This window comes from Hibiscus syriacus, unplaced genomic scaffold (assembly GCF_006381635.1).
Source record: "Hibiscus syriacus cultivar Baekdansim isolate YM2019G1 unplaced genomic scaffold, ASM638163v2 tig00111952_pilon, whole genome shotgun sequence".
NCBI classification, from domain to species: domain Eukaryota; kingdom Viridiplantae; phylum Streptophyta; class Magnoliopsida; order Malvales; family Malvaceae; genus Hibiscus; species Hibiscus syriacus.
Genome location: NW_024063220.1, coordinates 1,024,952 through 1,046,782, shown reverse-complemented (window position 1 = coordinate 1,046,782; position 21,831 = coordinate 1,024,952). Strand labels below are relative to the sequence as shown.

Genomic DNA, 21,831 nt, shown 5'->3' with positions numbered 1-21,831 from the left:
AAGAAATTTATAATAAGTTTATGAATTTTTGTATGGGCACTGTGTGTGCAAAACTAAGAAATTCATAATAAGTTTATGAATTTCTGTATGGGAATTGTGTGTGCAAAACTAAGAAATTCATAGTAAGTTGTGGATTACCGTATTGACACTACGAGTGCAAACTATAGAATTTATAATGAAATTAAATAGTTAATTGATATTATGAATAATTATTAGAGTAGGAACTGTTCTAAAACAAAAGATTAATGGTTTAGCTGTGCATTTAACAGAAAGGTGTCAATTATGCCAATTAGATGAAAGGTTAAATACCTTTGAGTAAAATATTAATGTCCTAGTTGTGCATTTCACAGAAATGTGTCAATCATGCCAGTTAGATGAAAGGTTAAATACCTTTGAGTAAAAGATTAATGTCCTAGTTGTGCATTTGACAGAAAGGTGTCAATCATGCCAGTTAGAAGAAAGGTTAAATACCTTTGAGTAAAAGATTAATGGTCTAGTTGTGCATTTGACATAAAGGTATCAATAATTCTAGTTAGATGAAAAGTTAAATACCTTTGAGTAAAAGATTAATGGCCTAGCTGTGCATTTGACAGAAAGGTGTCAATCATTCTAGTTAGATGAAAGGTTAAATACCTTTGAGCAAAAGATTAATGGCCTAGTCGTGCATTTGACATAAAGGTGTAAATCATGCTAGTTAGATGAAAGGTTAAATACCTTTGAGTAAAAGATTAATGGCCTAGCTGTGTATTTGACATAAAGGTGTCAATCATGCAGTTAGATGAAAGGCTAAATGCCTTTGAGTTAAAGATTTAATGGCTAGCTGGGCATTTGGTAGAAAGGTGTCAATCACGCAATTTAGATGAAAGGCTAAATGCCTTTGGGTAAAAGACTAAATGATTAATAGTGCATTTTGACATAAACGGTGTCATTTATTGATCTGACTAAAAGGATTGTAAAGAATCCTATAAAGTAGATAATTTATCATGGTTCTGATAGCCATAACATATTTTCGAATAAATTTTAATTCTTTTACAAGGTTATGCATCACTAAGTAAATACTTAACGTGTGTTGATTACGGGTTTTTAAATGACAAAATGTTTTAAAAAGTGAGGTGACATATGTAACTCATGTACGGAAGGGTATATGGGAGACGGGTGTTGCATTTATTAGTATCAGAGCTACATGTTTAGCCAATTCTAGGCCGAAACTGAGTTTAAATTGAATTGAGAAAAAATGATTACATGCCACTAAGATTGTCAAAGTTACTGATATGGTGTCAATTATAGTGTGATTGATGTCGCTCCTTATTAACTTGAATGTTATTATTGTGTATGTTCTAATAGATGTTGGAAACTAAGGACAAAGGTAAGAAAGTATATAATATTGAAAAGAATGTCAAAATAAAAATCGACCCAAGAGAAGTTGAATCACATAAGGATCTAGAGGGTATTTATGAATTTAGTGATGATTTCGAGGTTTCTTCAGATAAGCTTAAATAATTGAGAAATATTTAAGTGAAGCATTAAATTATTTAAAGTATTGTTAATTTAAGTAAGAGGAAATGAGTAAGCGGTAAATGCATTGACCGTTAAAAGTTTATAGAAAGATGAATTATTGGTGGATCAACTGATTATGAGTTTGTTTAAAAATAAATGTTAAGTTTTATAGATCTAATAGAGTTACTTATAGAAGGTAATTTGTGAAAATGAATTTTCTACCCATTTAATACTTCAATGAATTATTATTTAAAATTGAGATTAATTCTCAAGAACTTGGAAGAGTGTCAAGTTTGTAATGTTAGGAAAAAGAGTAAATTTTTTTACTAGTGTAATTTTAGCATTAACTGCTATGAGGATATTACTACAAAGTTGTCAAGTCTTCTTATTAAAGGATCTGGATAATTAGACTTTCATAGTTGAGGTAAAAAATGTTTTAAATGCTAGAGAATATATTAAATGGATCCGAAAAAGTTGCACGAAATACCTCAAGAAGGAAATGAAAAATTTTAAAATAAAAGTATTCTATTCAACTTAATCTCGAATGAGATGATAGCGGTAAACCTTAGTGGGTCATGGTACAAGTGTGAGTTGGACGACTACTAAACCTTTAATAAAGATTTTAGGGGCTATATTCCTAGTGAACTAATGGAATTATCATTTGATGAGTTAAGATCATATTGGGTATAGGTTGTTTGTCTCTAGAGACGATTAGTTCAGAAAGATGCAGAGGGTATGTAAATTATAGTTTTGGAGGGAAAGTAAAATCATCGCTCAATGTGATATCGATATTGATTGTGAAGAAAATGATGTTAAAAAAATATAAATATAACTTTTATGGCTAATGTGATAGATACTCAAATAATTAAAGTATAATTGTTTTATAATTTCACAAAATTGAGAATTTTATAAATGTCCTTTTAGGTAAATTTATTGAGTTACCTCCAAATCAAGAGGTGGAATTCAAGGTAGATGGTTATTAAGGTATTGAGCATGTTTCTATGATTTAGTATCAAATGATTTAAGTGAGTCAAAAGAATTGGGGGCTCAATTATAAGAGTTGATTGATCAAAGTTTTATCTGTCTGAGTATTTCATCTTGGGAAGTAATTGTGTTATTAGAGAAAAGAAATATAAATATATATGGTTATGCATAGTTTTTTTTACAGTTAAATAATAATCTTCGAGAGAAGATGTGTTATGTCAAACTATCCAAATATTAAATTCTGGTTAGCAGAGATGACTTTCTTTGGCCACGTTGCTTCAGCATAAGGTATAAGAGTAAATCTTAAAAAAACTCATGCTGGGGTAGATTGGAAACTCCCAAAAGAATGATCCTGAAGTCGGATTTCTTTGGGGCTTGTTGGTTACTATCGAAGGTTAGTGAAGAACTTTTTGACGTTAGCTTTGCTGCAAACCAAGTTTTACAGAAAGATATGTCTTTTTTTGGACGAAGAAGGGTCAAGAGAGTTTTGAAATGATAAAGAGGATTTTAATAGAGACACCAGTGTTTATGCAACTTGAGTAGGATAAGGATTATGTAGTTTTTACTAATGCATATCCCAACGGCTTAGGAAGTGTGCTTATGCAAAAAGTTATGGTTGTGGCATATGCCTCGATAAAGTTAAAGACGCACAAAAGAAATTACCTTACGCATGATTTAGAGTTGACAATAGTCGAGTTGGCCTTAAAAGATTTGACACCATTATCTGTATGGTGAGCGGTGTTATAGTTGTGCTAATTACAAATGCCTAAAGTATTTGGGAATTTATAGAGAGTTGAACCTGAGACAGAAAAGATGGACATAACCTTTAAAGGATTATGAAGTGATAATTGATTATCTTCTAGGAAAGGCCAATATTATTGCAGAGGTACTTGGTCAGAAACCTTTTTCAGTTTTGAGAGCTATGGACGTGCGATTAATGTTGAATGAAAATGGCACTGTGGGCTAAATTAAAGATGAAGTTGATGTTTTCTTGATAAGAATTTTATAAGTAGAAAATGAAGAGATTAAGGACTTTTGGGGTCAGGTTTGATGGATGTTTGAATTATCGTGGGATCAGGTGGAATAAGAGGTACCAAGATTTAAAAAGTCGGTTGGTTGGCCTGGTTTGAAAATATCCATCACGAAAATTTTAGCAAAATGTCTGACGTACTATTAGAGGAAAAGTTGAACATCTAATATTTTCTAGATTGTTGCTATCAATCTCGATTCATGAATGGAAAAGAGATCATGGGAAAATATTTATTTTAGAAGAAATTGCTTGTGATAACACTTATTAATTGAACATCAAGATGGTTGTATACAAAGCCTTATATAAGAGAAAAGAGATTGAATAACAAGAAGGTGATAAAGTTTTTCTGAAAGTATCGCCTTGGAAGAAAGTATTACGGTTTGGACTGAGTCCGAAAATTATTGGACCTTATGAGATTGTATTAGTTAGCCTTACCTTCCGAAATATACAAGACCTATAATGTTTTCATGTGTTGTTTCTTATTAATTATCAATCAGATTTGAATTATGAAAAAGAATCAATATGGATAAGGACTTGAGAAATCAATACCAAAACGATTCCTCTAGTTGAAGTGTTATTGTAAAAGTATAAAGTCTTTAAATTCGAGGACGAATTTACTTACGGGGGAGAATTGTAATACCCCAAATATCAGGTCAGTGACCTTAGTAAAAATATTTAAAATTTGAGGATTTATTTCAATAAATGATAAAAGATGAGAAAATAATTTGGAATAGTGTTTTAGACTAATTTGTAACAATAGATAATTAAATAGGGCATTTTGGTCCTTTAAGGGGAAATGAATTTAAAATTCATTTGTAGTGGGGTATTAAAGTGTAGAAAAAAGGGGTAAAGTGGGAAAATGCTAGATTATCTCTTATTCTTCTTTCCCGTGTAAGGCTCTCCTTCATAGCCAAAGGTAAAGTTCTATATGGAAAGTTTTTCCTTTCGTTTTTGGTTTGTTTTTGAAACATTGAGCATCATAGAGGTTTAAGGAAGAATGGATGGAATATGATTAAAACTAAGATATGGATGAAATGAGATTTAAGAAAATGGGTTTTTTAAATGATATGTTAGAATATGAGTTTTTATTGATGTTTACTAGCATATTTGACTTGTCAAAGAAGCAAATAAGAGATTAGAAGCATTGGATGAGTTTAAAAGCATGTTAAAAAAAGTGATATGATTCTTGGATTGAAACGTTCTTTGGAGATGGTAGATGTTATAAGTAGCTAAATGAAAGAAAGTTATTTGGGATAACTAAAGAAGAGTTAGATAGTATAGTTGGAGGTAAAAATAAGGTAAATTGGCCAAATGTGGGTAAAAATTGGGCTGAAATGGAAAATATGGGTAAGGGTATCGATACTTTAACAATAGTACCGATACTATAGGTTTAAAATTGGAAGAAATCAACTGAACATTATCGATATTGATGAAACTAGTATCGATACTAAGAGGAAGGTATCGATACCATTTATTAGAAAATATAGAAATGGTATCGATACTGAAAGGGAGTATTGATACCATAATATAGAAGTATCGATACCTTTGTATGGGTACCGACACTATTGAGCCAGGAATTTTATGATAGGTTGAGATTGTTATAGAATATTAATAGTACTTTTGAGTATTGTTAAAGTATAAATGTTAGGGAATATACTAATCATAAGTATGGTGTGTGTCTTTAATTGATGTTTGAATAGATCGTAATCAAGCTTCCGAGTCAAGCAAACCTAAAGGCAAAGATAAAGTCGTAAAGTAGTTGGATTTGTATTTTTTATATAATAGCGAGGCAGGCCAGGTTAGTGCATTTATTATATACATATATATTATGATAGTCATAGATGCATGTTGCTTAATATATGTATGGTGATTACCAAATGACACTATGTGTGTAAAACTAAAAAATTCATAATAAGTTTATGAATTTCTGTATGGCAATATGTGTGCAAAACTAAGAAATTCATAATAAGTTTATGAATTTTTGTATGGGCACTATGTGTGAAAAACTAAGAAATTCATAATAAGTTTATGAATTTCTGTATGGGCACTGTGTGTGCAAAACTAAGAAATTCATAGTAAGTTGTGGATTACCACATTTGCACTACGGGTGCAAACTATAGAATTTATAATGAAATTAAATATATAATTGATATTATGAATAATTAGAGTAGGAATTGTTCTAAAATAAAAGATTAATGGCCTAGCTATGCATTTTACAGAAAGGTGTCAATTATGCCAGTTAGATGAAATGTTAAATACCTTTGAGTAAAAGATTAATGGCCTTGTTGTGCATTTGACAGAAAGGTGTCAAGTATGCCAGTTAGATGAAAGGTTAAATACCTTTGAGTAAAAGATTCATGGACTAGTTCTGCATTCGACATAAAGGTGTCAATCATGCCAGTTAGATGAAAGGTTAAATACCTTTGAGCGAAAGATTAATGGCCTAGTTGTGCATTTAACAGAAAGGTGTCAATCATGCCAGTTAGATGAAAGGCTAAATGCCTTTGAGTTAAAGATTTAATGCCTAGCTGTGCATTTGGAAGAAATGTGTCAATCATGCAAGTTTGATGAAAGGATAAATGCCTTTGGGTAAAACACTAAATGATTAACAGTGCATTTTGATATAAGCGGTGTCATTTATTGATTTGACTAAAAGGATTGTAAAGGAATCCTATAAAGTAGACAATTTATCATGTTCTGATAGCCAAAATATATTTATGAATAAATTGTAATTCTTTCACAAGGTTATGCATCACTAAGTAAATACTTAATGTGTGTTGATTTCACGCGTAGGTAACAATCAAAGATTTTTCGAGTAAGGAGTGCAGCAACAACAACTTTCATCAATCAAAGGTTGACTCGTTAGTAACATTGGAACAATCTTATTCATTTTGAAAACTTAGTTGGAATGTAATTGAACTTAAGTAAATATTTTGTAATGTAATTAAAGTGATAATTCTAGTAATATGTTTCTATGAATGTTATGCAGTTGTGTGGTTTTAAATTTGAAACAAAATTTTAGGAGTTTTTAAATGACAAAATTTTTTAAAAAGTGAGGAGAAATCTATAACTCGTGTACGGAAGGGTATATGAGAGATGGGTGTTACAGGTGTGGAGACGGCTGTGGACACCATCCATTTGTGTCTGCATGTCCGGGCGAGGTGCTGCAGGAGCCGGTTGTGGCGCATGATGGCGAATAAAAACTTATTCGCTACGAGAAGTGAGAACACCAGGTGGAACAAAGTATGGTGCGCTCGGGGTTCCAGCAAGTAAGCCCATCGAGTCCAAACATCATTCATCTAAGGCATCTATAGAAAAAGCATAAGTAAACCTGGTAACATCAAAATTAACGATGTGAAAAGCTAAATGAGTAATATAAAAGCCAAGGATAAGTGGGTGATTGGACCAAATTACGATCTCAAAAGCCTGAGCAAACCAAAATCCTAAGTTCACTCGCTGGCCGGTTGACATACACCATAAAAAGAAAAGCTCAACTCAGCTCAAGGAAGAAGACTAGTCATTTCGGCCAGAGTAATTGTAGGAAAGAAAACAATGTATGTATCATAAGGTCGGGTCATGTATAAGATGAGCTCGAGTCGAACGAGCGTTGACCATATGGCCAGCCAAGCCGGTAAGTGTCTCGTAAGCCATATCGACATCAAATTATTGCGGAATCTCAAGCAAAGCAGTCAGATATGAATGATTTGTGATATCCGTCATGAACCCCATAGCAAGATTAAACTCAAAAATAGACATTGAAAAATAGTTTTCTTATAATTGAAATGTAACGACATCAGGAGAGTTAACATTAATAAGACGATTCTGAGAAAAATTAAAAGTGGCGTAAAATTCAAAAACAAGTTCATAAAATATGCCACAATTAATCATCGAAAATAACATCTAACCAATGGTAGAAAAATAAACATGGACATATTCATGTAAGTGCAAAGTTTCTAAGGTTCGAGTTGAATATATTTACCTACATGAAACGGACAATGTCTTACCGACTCAAAACGTACCAACTCCTCGTTATTGAATTGCAAGTAACCTTTCAAAGTCTCTTCAGTAGGGACAACATATTATTAACACTGTCGATTACGTTTGGGATTCTCATGGACATGCGGTGGACTTCCAGGAGCAGGGAAATCACCCGGGCCAGAGGAATGGACCGGTGAAGCTGACTACCCAGATTGTTGTTGAGTATTAGAGGTTGCAGGAGATGGATCCAGGGACGGAAAACCAACATCGAAATCTTCTGTAAAACCATAAACCGGATGGTAAATTAGCAATGGTTGAATTCAAATAAGAGCGAAATTTACCTCCGGTCTACTGTTGGATGCCATCAAAGTCATGGAACACGTTGGAAAAGCCGACGGTCGCGGATTAGAGGAAGAAGTTCCTACAGTCAGCATGGACTAGAAAGACGGTGATAGAGATTGCGATGGAGATGAATGACAAACAGTGCTAGGCCCAGGGCATAGTAAAGCGATGGGTCAAACACCGAGTGATACGGTGAGGGTAGAGCGTTTGGTGCATGGCCTCGGCCTCGCTTGGGGCAAGCAGCAGGTAGCGGCGAAACAGAGTCGGAGTCTCTTGGTATGGCGAAGAAAGCTGGTGTATTGAGGCGGCGATGTCTCCCAAGGATGGTGGACGAAGGAGCCGTATCATCGTTCTGTTGATTCCTTGTGCACACCATCGTGAGTAGTAGCGGGTGTATACAAGCACGAATGGGGTGGTGTGATGAAATCGATGATGGTTAGCACGGTAGTGAAGAGGCGAGGCATGATGGTTTTCCCGGGGGTTTCTTTTTGGGATGAGGAAAGGGTATTGGGGGTTTTAATTTGGTTATGTGTTTAGTTCCGTACGTGGGGGGTGTTTTAATTTGGTTTTAATAAAATAAGAGAAAATGAGAGTTTAAAAATTGAAAAAGGGGAAGTGATAAGGAAGGAGGTGAGGCTCGCAATCAAAGAAAAAGAAAGGAAAAAGATATGGTGAAAAGAGTGGCGGGAGATATGTTGCATAGAAGGGGGAAAATGTGATTTGGGTTTTGCTAACGTTCGTCGACCTTAAAAAGGATTGCGCAAATGTGTGTTGTTTAATGAAACGGTGCACACAGGCTGAAACATCACTCTGCGCGAAAGGAATAATAAATATGCTACTCCTGGATTCTGAATTTGGCAACATTCGAATGAAAATTTCGTAAATCTCCATCGTTTTAGCTTGATTGAAAACATTTGGTTCCTGAAAAATAAAAAAATTAAATGAAATTTGTATAACCGAAATAAAATATAATAAAACAAAAATGCAACAAAATTAAAAATAATGGGTTGCCTCCCACGAAGCGCTTTTGTTTAACGTCGTTAGCTCGACGACCTAATTCAGATTACAAGTTCTTCTAAGTCGAAGTCTTCAATTAAGCAAGCCTGACTATTCACATAATATGGTTTTAATCTATTTCCATTGACTTTACGGGTCAGTTTTGTTCCTTTTTTAGTTTTAATTTTGTGCATACATGTGGATGGACTTAATCCTTTTATATCGATGATGGTCCATCCTATAGCCTCTTTGTATGCACGTAAAAACCATTATTAAATCTTCTTCTTCTTCGTTGGACAATCCTTTTGATATGATCACTGGCAAAGTGTTATTTGCCCCAAGAAAATCGTACTTCAAGTGATCTGACAATGGTTTCAGTTCAACTTCAGGCGCCTAGAAAACAGAAGGCAGAACCTTAGGCTTAGAAGAAATAAATTTTAATTCGGCGCAATCTGAATATATTTTTTTTAACTTTTTGATTTCCTCATCATGATCTTCTAACTTCCTGCATAGATCAAAAGAAAAATTAGTCCTTAAAAATTCATCAGCCAAAGGACTAATTATATCAACAGAATTTATACTCTCCACTTTGTCATGATATCTCATTACCTTATACACATCAAACTTAACGATCTCACCATCAAATTCCATGGTTAAAATACCATTTCTTACGTCAATCTTTGTGTGTGCAGTACTTAGGAAATGACTCCCCAATAGGATATCAAAAGATGTGCTTGTGCGATCATTCTCCATGTCAATTATATAAAAATCAACGAGAAATATTAAATCGTTTACCTCCACTAGCACATTTTCCAAGAGTCCTTCCAGGTAGATCACAGATATGTCGGCATGCTAAATTGATATTTTTGTATCCTTCAAAGGATCGTTAGTAATCATATTGTAAATAGAGAGGCATTACATTAATAGAAGCGCCAAGATCATACATGGCTCGTTTTATCTCAACTTTACCAATTTTACCGGGTATTGTGAATATACCTTGGTCTTTCAGTTTCAGAGGTAACTTTCGTTGGAAAACAGCTGATACATGTTCTCCCAAATTTACCATCTCGACCCCAAAAAACTTCCTCTTTTATTGTAAGATCCTTAAAAAATTCGGGCATATATTGGAACCTTTCGGATAACCTCAAGGAGAGGTATATTGATTTCCACCTTCCAAAATACGTCTAGTATTTCCTTTTCCTCAGTTTGTTTATCCCTTTTTACTAACCTCGATGAAAAAGGTGGTGGCACGTCATAAAGAGATGACGTTGGATCCATTTTTACTTCGTCACTCTTTTTCTAGGATCATGAACCAATCTTCTTCTTTCCTTTTTGTATTGCTTCATCTTTTGGAATAGGTGGCACGACTACTGTACCACTCCAAAGAGTGATGGCGCTGACTTTCTCCCTTGGATTTACCCCGGTTTGAGACGGAAGTTTACCTTGTGATTCCAAGCGTCTTACGGTTTGAGCCAGTTGGCTTATTTGCTTGTCCATCTCTTAGAAGTGGGCTTCAGTACGAATCTAGAATTTTTCCTGGGAAAAAGATAATCTTTCAACAATTGACTCTAACGATGTCTGTTACGGCTGTGAGGGTGGTGGAGGTGGCCTTGGTTGATAAGCTTGATTCATCCTTGAGTTTTGAGCATAACTGAAATTTGGATGATCTCTCCATCCTGGGTTGTAAGTATTGATGTATGGATTATAAGTCCTATGGGGAGGTCCTGAAAAGTTCCCCATTGCATTAACTTGAGTTGTTGTGTCATCTTGAATCAGTGGAGATTCGTCTGTTGAATGATCAGGTAATGCACAAATTCCACATAATCTGTTGGGTCCTATCTTTCCTGTAATAAGAGAGTTGACTACTTTAGTTAATTTATCTATCTTATTTTCTAAAGAAGATGAACTTATCTCATGAACCCTTCGAGGAGGTTCATTAGTTGGGTGAAATTGTTGGGAATTTACGGCCATTGTGGAAATTAATTCCCTAGCCTTGGCAGGAGTCATGTTAACCAAAGCTTCTCCGCTGGAAGCATCGATCATCTTCATTTCCAGGGGAGTTAATCATTCATAAAAATATTGAATGAGTGTTTGTTCGGTTAACCCATGTTGTGGGCAACTAGTACATAATTTTTTAAATATCTCCCAGTATTCATAGAATGACTCTCCATAAAGTTTCTTGATTCCAAGTATTCTTCTTCGTAACTCACTTGCTTTTTCCGTAGGAAAAAACCTGTCAAGAAAAAGGCGAGTCATTTAAGCCCATGTAGTAATAGAATTTAGGGATAAATATAATAACCATTCCTTAGTCAAATCGGCTAAGGAAAAAGGAAAATCTCTGAGTTTGATTTGGTCCTCAGTTACTCCCTGTGGTCTCATGCTAGAGCTGACCATATGAAATTTCGTGAGATATTTATGTGGATTCTCATTTGGTAATCCGCGGAAGGTAGAGAGAAGATTAATAAGGCCAATTTTTAACTGGTATGGAGTTTCACCTTGGGGAAAATCAATCCACAATGGTTCTTGATCAGTAGGATTTGCGGCTAACTCTCTAATAGTAGGATCGGCCATCAGATTTGGTTCGGTATTAATGGCTTCGCTTGAATTTGATTGTAAATTTGATTCTTGATCTAACTGTTGTCTTATTCTTTCCCAAAGCGTCTATGTGTAATGTCTCTGAGATCTAACTTCGATTTTCAGGTCGTACTCCACTAAGTCACCCGGACTTGTCCTGGTCATAAATCAAAAGTAAACAAAAATTAGTAATTTTGGTAAAGTCCCCGGCAATGGAGCCAATTTGACAACTGTCATTTTGATGTCAAAATAAATTCCTTCTTCTCAATTAATAAATAAAGGAAATACCTAGTAATGAGAAGTAAGGGTCGATCCTCAAGGACTTAGAAAATTCCAAATTTCTGTTTGAATGGTTTAAACCAGGCAATAAGCAGTAAAAAAGGGGTTTTGGTAAAATGAAATTAAATAATAAAAAGCGTTTTAAAGAAAAATAAAGAAAATAAAAATTGAAGGTTGAAAATGAATATGGTAAAACAACCTCAAGCCTTGCTTTGACTCAATTTCCTTCGGATCATCGAATTAGATTTTTCCTTCGGAATTCATGTTAGTTACTTTGTCTACAAGGGTAATCCTTGTGACTTTATTTTGTATATCAAATACCCAAGGCAATCTTTGATTCCGACTTTGGAAATTGATCTGATCAACATCAATTGTCGTAGATCAATAATCGTTTTAGTTCGTGAAGACTGACTCGAATTGTTGTTTCAATAGCTACTAATTTTGACCTCAATTCCCTCTTAACAAGGCAATCTCACCAAGTGTGTTCACAGGAAGTCGAATGTGTTTTCAATAAGCCGATCCTTCCTCCCACACATTTATTCGCAACAACATCTTAACCAAAGTCAATCTTTGATTTTGAAAATAAGCGCAAAGATTGAGAGAGATATTCAAAAGTTATTAAGGTGCTTTTTAATTCTCAAGTTTTTAATTGAGTCATCGCTTTAGCTCTCGGCTTATGAGAAAATTAGCTAAGCATGACAAAAGTCATACTTAGCATGTTTAAAAATAAAACTTAAAATAAAAATGAAAATGAAAACTTGTAAACAAAAGAAAAGAAATAACTTTATAAAACTAGAAAGAAGAAGAATAGTAAATTATGAGTTGTATGTTTAGGCTTACCCCAAGAGGGTATTTATAGCCTCTAAATACCTAGAGATAAACATAGAAATTAAAATAAAAATAATCCTAAAGATAATTCCAAATGTTTTCTAAATTCAAACTTTAAAATTTAAAAATTAAGTCATCTCTGCCCGTCCACCTTCCAGAAGGCGCTGACTAGATCTTCTAAAAATTGCAACGTCAGACCGTGTCATGCTAAAGTCATGCCCATGTCTCCAGTCGTGTCCAAATAATAAAAAAATACAAAATATGCCCGTTTTACTGCTAATTCTAAAAAGTAAGATCATGCATGAAAATAAACATAACACAACCAAAATAGCATCAATAAATCCATAAGATTTAACAAGCAAATAATATCGTTTTAGAACACTCATCATGTAGCATCAACAAACGAAATATAATAACGAAAACCATTAGACGGGATATGCGGAGGTCCGTACAAATTAGTATACACAAGCTGAAAAGGATTACAAAATTTATTAGTTGATTGATTGAACGGTAATTTGTGGCTTTTTCCATGTGACAATCCACTCAATTTTTGTTTAGTTCAGAAGAAATCTTTAAACCAAAACTCTTTGCTATCCTAGCTAAAGTATCACTTGCAGGGTGGCCGAGACGCTTGTGTCTACGACTGAACTATGAGTGGATGAAGCAAGATTGACCTTAGGTGACTCTACTTGACTCGTCTTATGATTGAGAAAAAAAGAATAATGACCATCACATTCTTCTCCTCATAGTAGTTCAACTCCAGTAACCTCACCATGAATACAACAACGATTTGCATGAAATTCAAAAAACACGTTGTTGTCCCTAACAAGCTTAGAGACCTAGAGAAGGTTCTTTATTATTTAAAGAACATGTAATAAATCATTAAGTAATAGTGCATGCGAAGCAGCATTCAAAACAGAACTTCCAATTTTATTAACATCAAGAGAGACTCCATTACCAACAGTAAGATTACCTAGGCCATGGAAATCATATTGGTGGCCAAGATTCAATGCATCCGGAGTCACATGGTAAGTTGCTCCATAATCAACCACCCAATGTTCCGAGGTAGCTATTACAACATTAGCTTGTGCTTGTCCCCTATTCCAGAATGCTTAACAACACAATAATCACAACCCAAGCTGCTATTATCAAACACCACAATTTGAGCACTCCCAGACTCCTCTTCATACTGATAGCGACTATTAGCCTTCACACAAGTGTAGCTCTTATCATAACGATGCCAGCAACAATCGAGTAAATGCCCTAGTTTCCCACAAAGTTGGCATTGAACTCTCGAACGACCACGACCTCTTCCACCCCTGCGCCCTCCTAAATCAGACGTCGGTCGAAATGATCTATGATCGTTATGAGATGGAGCTGAGTTGCAACCCGAACATCCTTGTGCAGATTGACACTCATGGGAAGCAAATCAAACTGCACATCGAATCTCGCCAGTTGGGTTTCATCATCCATCAATATTATATAAACTATCTAAATAATTTGTCTCCTTAAAAGCAGTTATAACCGCCATAAAAGGTTGGTATTCTTGGGGTAACCCTTTGAGAATACTTGCAATGTCTTCATGTGAGGAATCGGGCTACCACAAGACACAAGGGCTTCACGAACTTCTTTCACTCAAGTAAGATAAGAATGCATGCTATCTCCTCCCTTCTTGAGCGATTATAGCTTGTAGTGCAAACTCCTTACGGTAGTCGTGGACCGATTTGCAAAGAAGTGTATAATCGTACTCTAGATCGCTACTGCAAACTCAACTCCCACAAACTAAGGAAGAAGGTGAGTACAAATGGTGGAAAGTAACCATGAGGCGAGCACACTATCTTGTGCAACAAAATCCTCATATGCCTCGTTAGGCCTTGACTCACCATTGGTATCCACAAGAGTTTCCGGTGGGGGTTGTATAACTTCGGTCAACAATCGCTCAAGGTGATGACTATGAAGAGTAAGTAAGATTTGTTTCTTCCATAACAAGAAGTTGGTTTCATCTAGAACTATATTTACCTCCTTGTTTGTAAAGCTTTTAACACCATTGGATATGGACTCCATTTGCAGAAGATCATCAACAGCAAGAACCTCCACAAAACTAAGCAACGGAAGCCAAAGAAAGGATCCCACTACCTCCAGCAAAAGATATCACCTTGAAAACCAGGAAATTAAAGAAAGAACTCAACGTTTATTGCTATTCTTTAGGTTACAATATACACGAGTTATATAGATGCATGGGGCAATTATCGAGGAAAATAACTTTTAACTGACTTTCATCAGAAACCAGTTAGTCAGTTCTACACAACAACCAAACTTACAAACTAATGCCATGTGTAAATCAACTCAAGTGAACTTAACTTAACCTAGCTCGAATAGTCTTCAAGGAAAGGCAAGAAGAGTAACTCGGACAAGCCTAGGCCACTCCAGAGAGGGCTTAGTGTTATTCAATTGGAGAAGGTTAGATTGCATGAACAACTGGGTTGTGGTTATCATCCTTCACTTTTCAACCAGGTTTAAGCAAACTAATTTTAGGTTATAGACATCAGATTCAGGGTTTGGTTGTGGGAAGAATTCTTTGAAGTGGAAAATGGAAATATTTTTCTTTGGTACATGCAGGAAGATATGAGAGTGCAACAAACTGCACCTTATTCATCTATGGTGGCATCTTCTTCATTTTCATATTCATCATCTTCATTTTCATATTCATCATCTTCATCAGCTTCTAATGGTTTCCACCCCAACATAATGGTGGGTGCACATATTCTTACTAATTGAGTACATCTTTGACATGATTTTCTATCTGTCACCCATTATATAGGTATGTATGTATGCGTGTTTTTTTTTTATCATCACCATGATCACAACATAGTTTGTGCTTAATTTACTTGTTGGTGTACTAACCCTAGATGCTAGTTTCGCCCCACAAACTTAATCTTGACTGCTTTTCATGCATATCAATGTTGACCATATTGGTGAATAGGAGTGTTGCAATATAAGCAGTAAAAATAATAAAAGGGAAATTGAATTTGATTGATTACTTATGTTTTTTTCACCTAATATTATACAGATGGGGCTAGATGAATATGATCAAAGAGCAAACATCAATTATTGTGATTCTCAACGTAGTACAGTAGCAAGGTGCATAGATGCTTGTTTTCTAGTCATAGATGCAGTTCCTTTTGGCTTGTAAATGATGTTTCCAATACATTTGTAAACACAGTTGGAACCTAGCAGTGGCATCTTAGACAGTCTTCATTATGCACAACACAACATGACCAGACAACTTCTAAATGCTGAGGTCCTATATATACACACACACATATATATATATACCTTTCCATGTAATTTGTATATATCTACTTGAAATTGTCATTGTTGCTTGTTTTTCCTATATTTTTGCAGGATTCAAAGCCCCCAAAAGAGCAAGAAACACAAGAATAGCTCATTGGGTTCCAGTAGTTAGAATTCTGAATCAAGTGAAACACAAGAGCTTCATATTATCACTGTAAAATCAGTAGTACTGCTACCACTTAGAATTGCATGTACTACACCTTATGCTCTCCAATGCTCATATTTTCATTTGAAAATGAATCTTATGTAATTTGATCTTCTTGTTCATTAGTTTTCAAGGGAAATGAAGATCTAAGTCATGACTAAATCCAATTAGTCCTATTGTTCAATAGTTAATTAGTGACTTCATTGAACTGTTGTTAACCAATTATAGTTAAAGTAGGGATTAAAGGTTTCCCAATTAAGATAAAACCAAAGTGATCATCAGTGACAACTTGACAACTTTGGATGCCTATGCAATAATTTCCTTCAATATACGAACTTACTAAGGAGGGTTCAAATCCGGGTACTCGATTTTTCGGGTAATATGTTTTTTGGTCTGTGACCTGATCCGTACCTTTAAAACATAGGTACCTGCATTTTTTAGGTCACGAGTATCTAGTTCATATATTTTTTATTTAATCTTTTTAAAAATAATCACATAAGAAATAAATAAAGTTTAAAAGTTCATAATATACAATCCATACACAAAAATTAGTGATTTAAAATATATATATATATATATATATATATATATTAAAGTTTATTTCCAAAGGAATACATTAAAAATATTAACATTGATAATGATTCTTTCTTCGAATCTCATATTAACAAATTAATAAAAGTTTTCTAAGAACTTATAGAAACCTAGAAACAATTTAAGAATTTAAATTTATTTTGAAGGTAAAAATATTAAGAATCTAAAATAAAAATATAATTTAAACTATATATATATATTAAAACTATTGGACCAGGTCGAGTACTTATAAAAAAAATTGACCTAGACCCGACCCAACTACCCTGAAAATATCACGGATTGGGTACTCAACCCGATCAAGTAAAATTTTTTTCAAAAAGGTTACCTGGTTTTTTAAAATCCGAGTTGATATGTCAATAGGCCGAGTCAATGGGTTGAGTATTTTTGAACACCCCTAACTTACTGTGCAGTTATTAGCATTGTTGCTGATAAAACATATCACTTCATGGTCAATATTAGACGCTTTTTCCATTAGACAATGAAATGAAAACTAAGACCAAACCAATAACTAGACAAGTATTATATTGGACATGAAAAAACATCTGTCTTTCTCTTAAACAAAAGCCCTAGATATATTTTCAGTGGTATGCAATTTGCTTGTCTAGTGGCCAGCTCCTACCTGCAATATAAGTTTTCTTCTGGTTTGGGATTGAAATCTAGATCTTCTTATATGATACATGTAAAAAAAGGAAAAATACAAGACACGAATAAACAACACTATCATCGGTGAATTTTTTTTTTTTTTTTGAAATATAAGCACTATCAACACTAATATAAAAGTGTGAATATAATAATTATGACACAAGAGAATCAATTTAAGAGTCCAAACTAAGAGGAGTAGATGGCTAAGAAAAAATCCTAATGCTCACCCCATAGTATAAAATAATGTTTTCAATCAACTGTTGATGGAGCAGCCATTATGAATTTAGTTTTTCACATGTGTGAAGAAAACCAGTATACATCTTCAAACCCTAATGCTTATAATATACAATGATGATCACTTCAGAAAAAGACTAAGGGATTATTTGTTTACTTCAGAATGATTAAGCGCTGAATGATTCAAATGCTAAATAATTCAGAAGCTCTGTATGAATTAGCTCTAAATGTGACATGTTGTTTGATAATGACTCTATATCATTCAGAATGTACTTATGTGCTGAATTATTTAGCACTGTTTTGCTGAATCAGTCAGCACTGTTTTGCTGAATCAATTAGCACTGAATCATTTAGAGGTGCGAAACAAACGCGTTGAATGTTGAACGAGTTAATATTTAGCGTTGAATGATTTCATTAAGAGGCAAACAAACATCCCCTAAATAAACCCTAGAAAATTAGGGTTTATGTAAACATCCTTTTGCTAGCTCCTTTAATTCCCCTATCTTTTGCTGAGCTGAAACTTGGGATTAAGTATTATCTCTAGCTATCATCATGAAAAGCAATATTCATATTATTAGCTTAAATTGTCTCAATTCGTTTGTATATTTGCCACTAGCTCAAAGAGAGCAGTGCATTGCAAGAGATCCTGATGTTTTCTTGTTTGCTTTCGCTATACATAAAGCTGCTTGCTTTAAGAAACCATTCAAATAATAATAATAATTTCTACCAGACACCTAAAAAGCTTATTAAAATAATTGATTCGTAAAATTAATTTTTTCGTAACAGTTTAAATTTCAACATACACAATCTCTTTATATATTCCAGGCTATAATTTCTTTTGTAAAAATGATTACTCTCGATGAGTGAGCGCATATATATATTATCTCTTCTTATTTTTGGCAAGGATTTGGGTTTAAATAAAACAAACAAAGCTCGATTGTCCATATTTTGTTTTTCATTATTCAAAGAGAGAGATAAATAAGAGATTTATTAATTGTAATAAGGTAAATTATAAATTTCATCCACCAACTAATTTTATTTTAATTATATGTTCTTGTGAAAATCTCCCTAAAAGAAGATTTTCTTTTAAATTTATGAAATTTCCTAAAGTCATCCTTACATAGTTTAAATGCTATTTATTGTTGGTAAGATGTAATGCAAAATCGAATAGTTAGCACTGACTGGATAATAAAAATAAATAAGTAAATAACAAAAAATAAACTGTGTCATGGTATGAAACCACTGCCTTATAAATGATTTTGCCTCGATGTATGAAATTGTTGCATTAGGCATTCGTCCCGGAGGTTAACACGATAACTCTGAATAATTGTATAACCAAAAATTGGAATGAATTGACGGTGGTATTTCTCTTCTTTTAGCATCGGAGAATAAAACGAGATACTTTAAAAAAGTATTTTAAAGAGTAGAAAGCTTAGGAAAGAAAAATCAGAAAGTTTTTTTTCGTGAAGAAATACTGAAAGTATAAGCTTTTTATAGCATATAGTATAGGGTTAAAATAGTCAAATTAAATCAGTCATAAACACTGATTTAATTCCAAAATTAACAGGTAATCAATTTTTGTAATTCATCTATTATAGTTGGTTGAACATGACCTCAAAATAGTCTAGGCTCGAACAGAAAAATAGTTGTTAAAACAACTATTGTATCAAATAAAATTAAGACTCTTTGACCTGATAATATCAACAATTACTCTACTGTCTGCAAGAATTATAGTTCGAATTTAGCCTCAAAGATGCCTAGGTTCAACCATGGAAATTCATCAAACAAATTTCCAGAAAATTAACAGTTATTACAATAGTTGGCAAATTCACAACAGATTTTATTCAGTTGACCAGCTAACTATAGATAATTTCAGCAAATTAATTTACCAGTTTGAAAATTTCATTCAGGTAAAGAAACTCATTTCAGTTTTACAAAAAATAATTTGAAAAAAATCTTCCATACTTTCTATGAGAAAATAGAATGTGTACGAACATGACCAACAATCACTACTACGAACTAAATCAATTCAACTGGACACCAATGACGACACACATACGTGCAAGAGAGTTGTTTCACCACATTCACTAAAGGGGGAAAGAGTTCCCCTTTAGATACCTTTCCAAAGACATTTCTCTTCCCAATATGGGATACGTGTCCTTGACCCTTTATGCACAACCAACATTTATTTCTATTTTAAATAGCTTTAAATTATATTTTGGGAAATGACATTTTAGTACCCTCACTATTTAGCCTATAAATAGTGGGGACCTTTACTCTTTTCATATCATCCATAAGTAAATATTTGCTTTGAAAGACTGTTTTTTTCTTAGTGTTGTTTGAGTTGAGAGAAGAGTAGTGCCATACAAGTCCATTCCAATTTTTGGGTGTACGAATTCTTGGAGAGTCATGTTAACCTTAGGGGTTTTTCGTCCATTGTAACGATTATATACATCTGAAAAATTTGTTTCTAAGGTATTCGATTACCACAACACAATTATCGTTTGATTAAGTTATTTTATTTTTTCAATCAATACTAACGGCTCATTTTACACCAGTCTAATTTTTAACAATTTAGAGGCAAATTCAATTGTCGCAAATCATACAAATAATTCGAAGTTTATACGGAAAGAAAAATATATTTCTACATCTGGTGTGTTTACTTTAAAAATATCAAAACCTTATTTCTAATTAGACTTTAAGGTATGTGTAGACACCCATTTTTTGGAATCAAAATATATATTATATTATTATTATTATTATTATTATATTATTATTATTATTATTAATTATTACATTTTTACAAATTGTTGCAGGCTTATTCTCAAAAGCCCATATACAAGAACAAGCCCAGACCCGAAACCAATGAACCAGGCCCAAGCTTATTAAGACAAACTAAATTAGGGTTTTAACCCTAAATGGTTCCAACGCCGCCAATGACACCAACCACTGCAACAGTTCATCGTCGGCGCCACATGCTCCGACCGTGCACCGATGAGTCACCAACAATGCCACCAGCGTAATCCATTACGTCAAATAGCAGCAAAATCAACCACAACCCACTCAAACCTAATTCATCCACAAAATAATTTTAAATACATAAATATCAGATTTTTTTGTGGATTTATTTACCAAATCCAAGTCCCACACTCCATTACAAGCAAACATAAAAGGGGATTCAAAGAGACAAGAAAAGGGGGGAAGGCAATTAATAAAAGAAAAAGGGGAGCATAGCAGCTGTACAGGGGATTTCATCAAAGGATCAACGATTAGGAAGGGATAATGCCCTTCGTGATATGTAGGGGTTCCTTGATGACAAACTTGATGAACACTTGAGGGCTATCATGATATATAGGGGTTCCTTGGTGACAATTAAGAAATTGAGCCTTCGGGGTTTCTTGATTTTTAAGCCCTTCGGGCCATCCATAAGACCTTCAGTGCAGGATGTTTTCAAATCAGATCTAAGAAACTGAGCCTTCGGGGGTTTCTTGATTTCTAAGTCCTTCGGGCCATCCATAAGACCTTCAGTGTAGGATGTTTTCAAATGAGATTTAAGAAACTGAGCCTTCGGGGGTTTCTTGATTTTTTAAGTCCTTCGGGCCATCCATAAGACCTTCAGTGTAGGATGTTATCAAATGAGATCTAAGAAACTGAGCCTTCGGGGGTTTCTTGAGTTCTAAGTCCTTCGGGCCATCCATAAGACCTTCAGTGCATGATGTTTTCAAATGAGATTTAAGAAACTGAGCCTTCGGGGGTTTCTTGATTGTTTAAGTCCTTTAGGCCACCATAAGACCTTCGGCAAGATGCTTTCAACATTTTCGTTGCTCGATTCACGGCATTTCGAATCAGTGACGCCTCGCTTGAGGAATTGACATTTCCAATGGAGAGTTCATAATGAGAAGAACTCATCCGAAAGAGGGAGAAGAAGTTCATAATGAGAAGAGCTTGTTCGACCTATCACTTGATTCACTGCATTTCGAATCAGTGACGCCTCGCTTGAGGAATTGGCATTTCCAATGAAGAGTTCATAATGAGAATAACTCATCCGACAGAGGGAGAAGAAGTTCATAATGAGAAGAGCTTGTTCGACCTATCATTCGATTCAATGCATTTCGAATTAGTGACGCCTTACTTGAAGAATTAACATTTCTAGAAGAGTTCATAATGAGTAGAACTCATCTTAAAGAAGAAAGTTCATAATGAGAATAACTTGTTCCTTTCAAGTCCACCACAGAAGGAGGTGACTCAACATTTTCAGTGAAGAGTTCATAATTAGAAGAACTTGTTCAACCTTACATCAGTATTTCCAATGAAGAGTTCATAATGAGAGGAACTCATCCAACAAGAAAGAAGAAGT

At 34.2% G+C, this 21,831-nt stretch overlaps 1 pseudogene; it reads left to right on the top strand.

Moving 5' to 3' along the window:
- Positions 1-14,741: 14,741 nt before the first annotated feature.
- Positions 14,742-16,157, top strand: LOC120173465 (annotated as a pseudogene).
- The last annotated feature ends 5,674 nt before the right edge of the window (positions 16,158-21,831 follow it).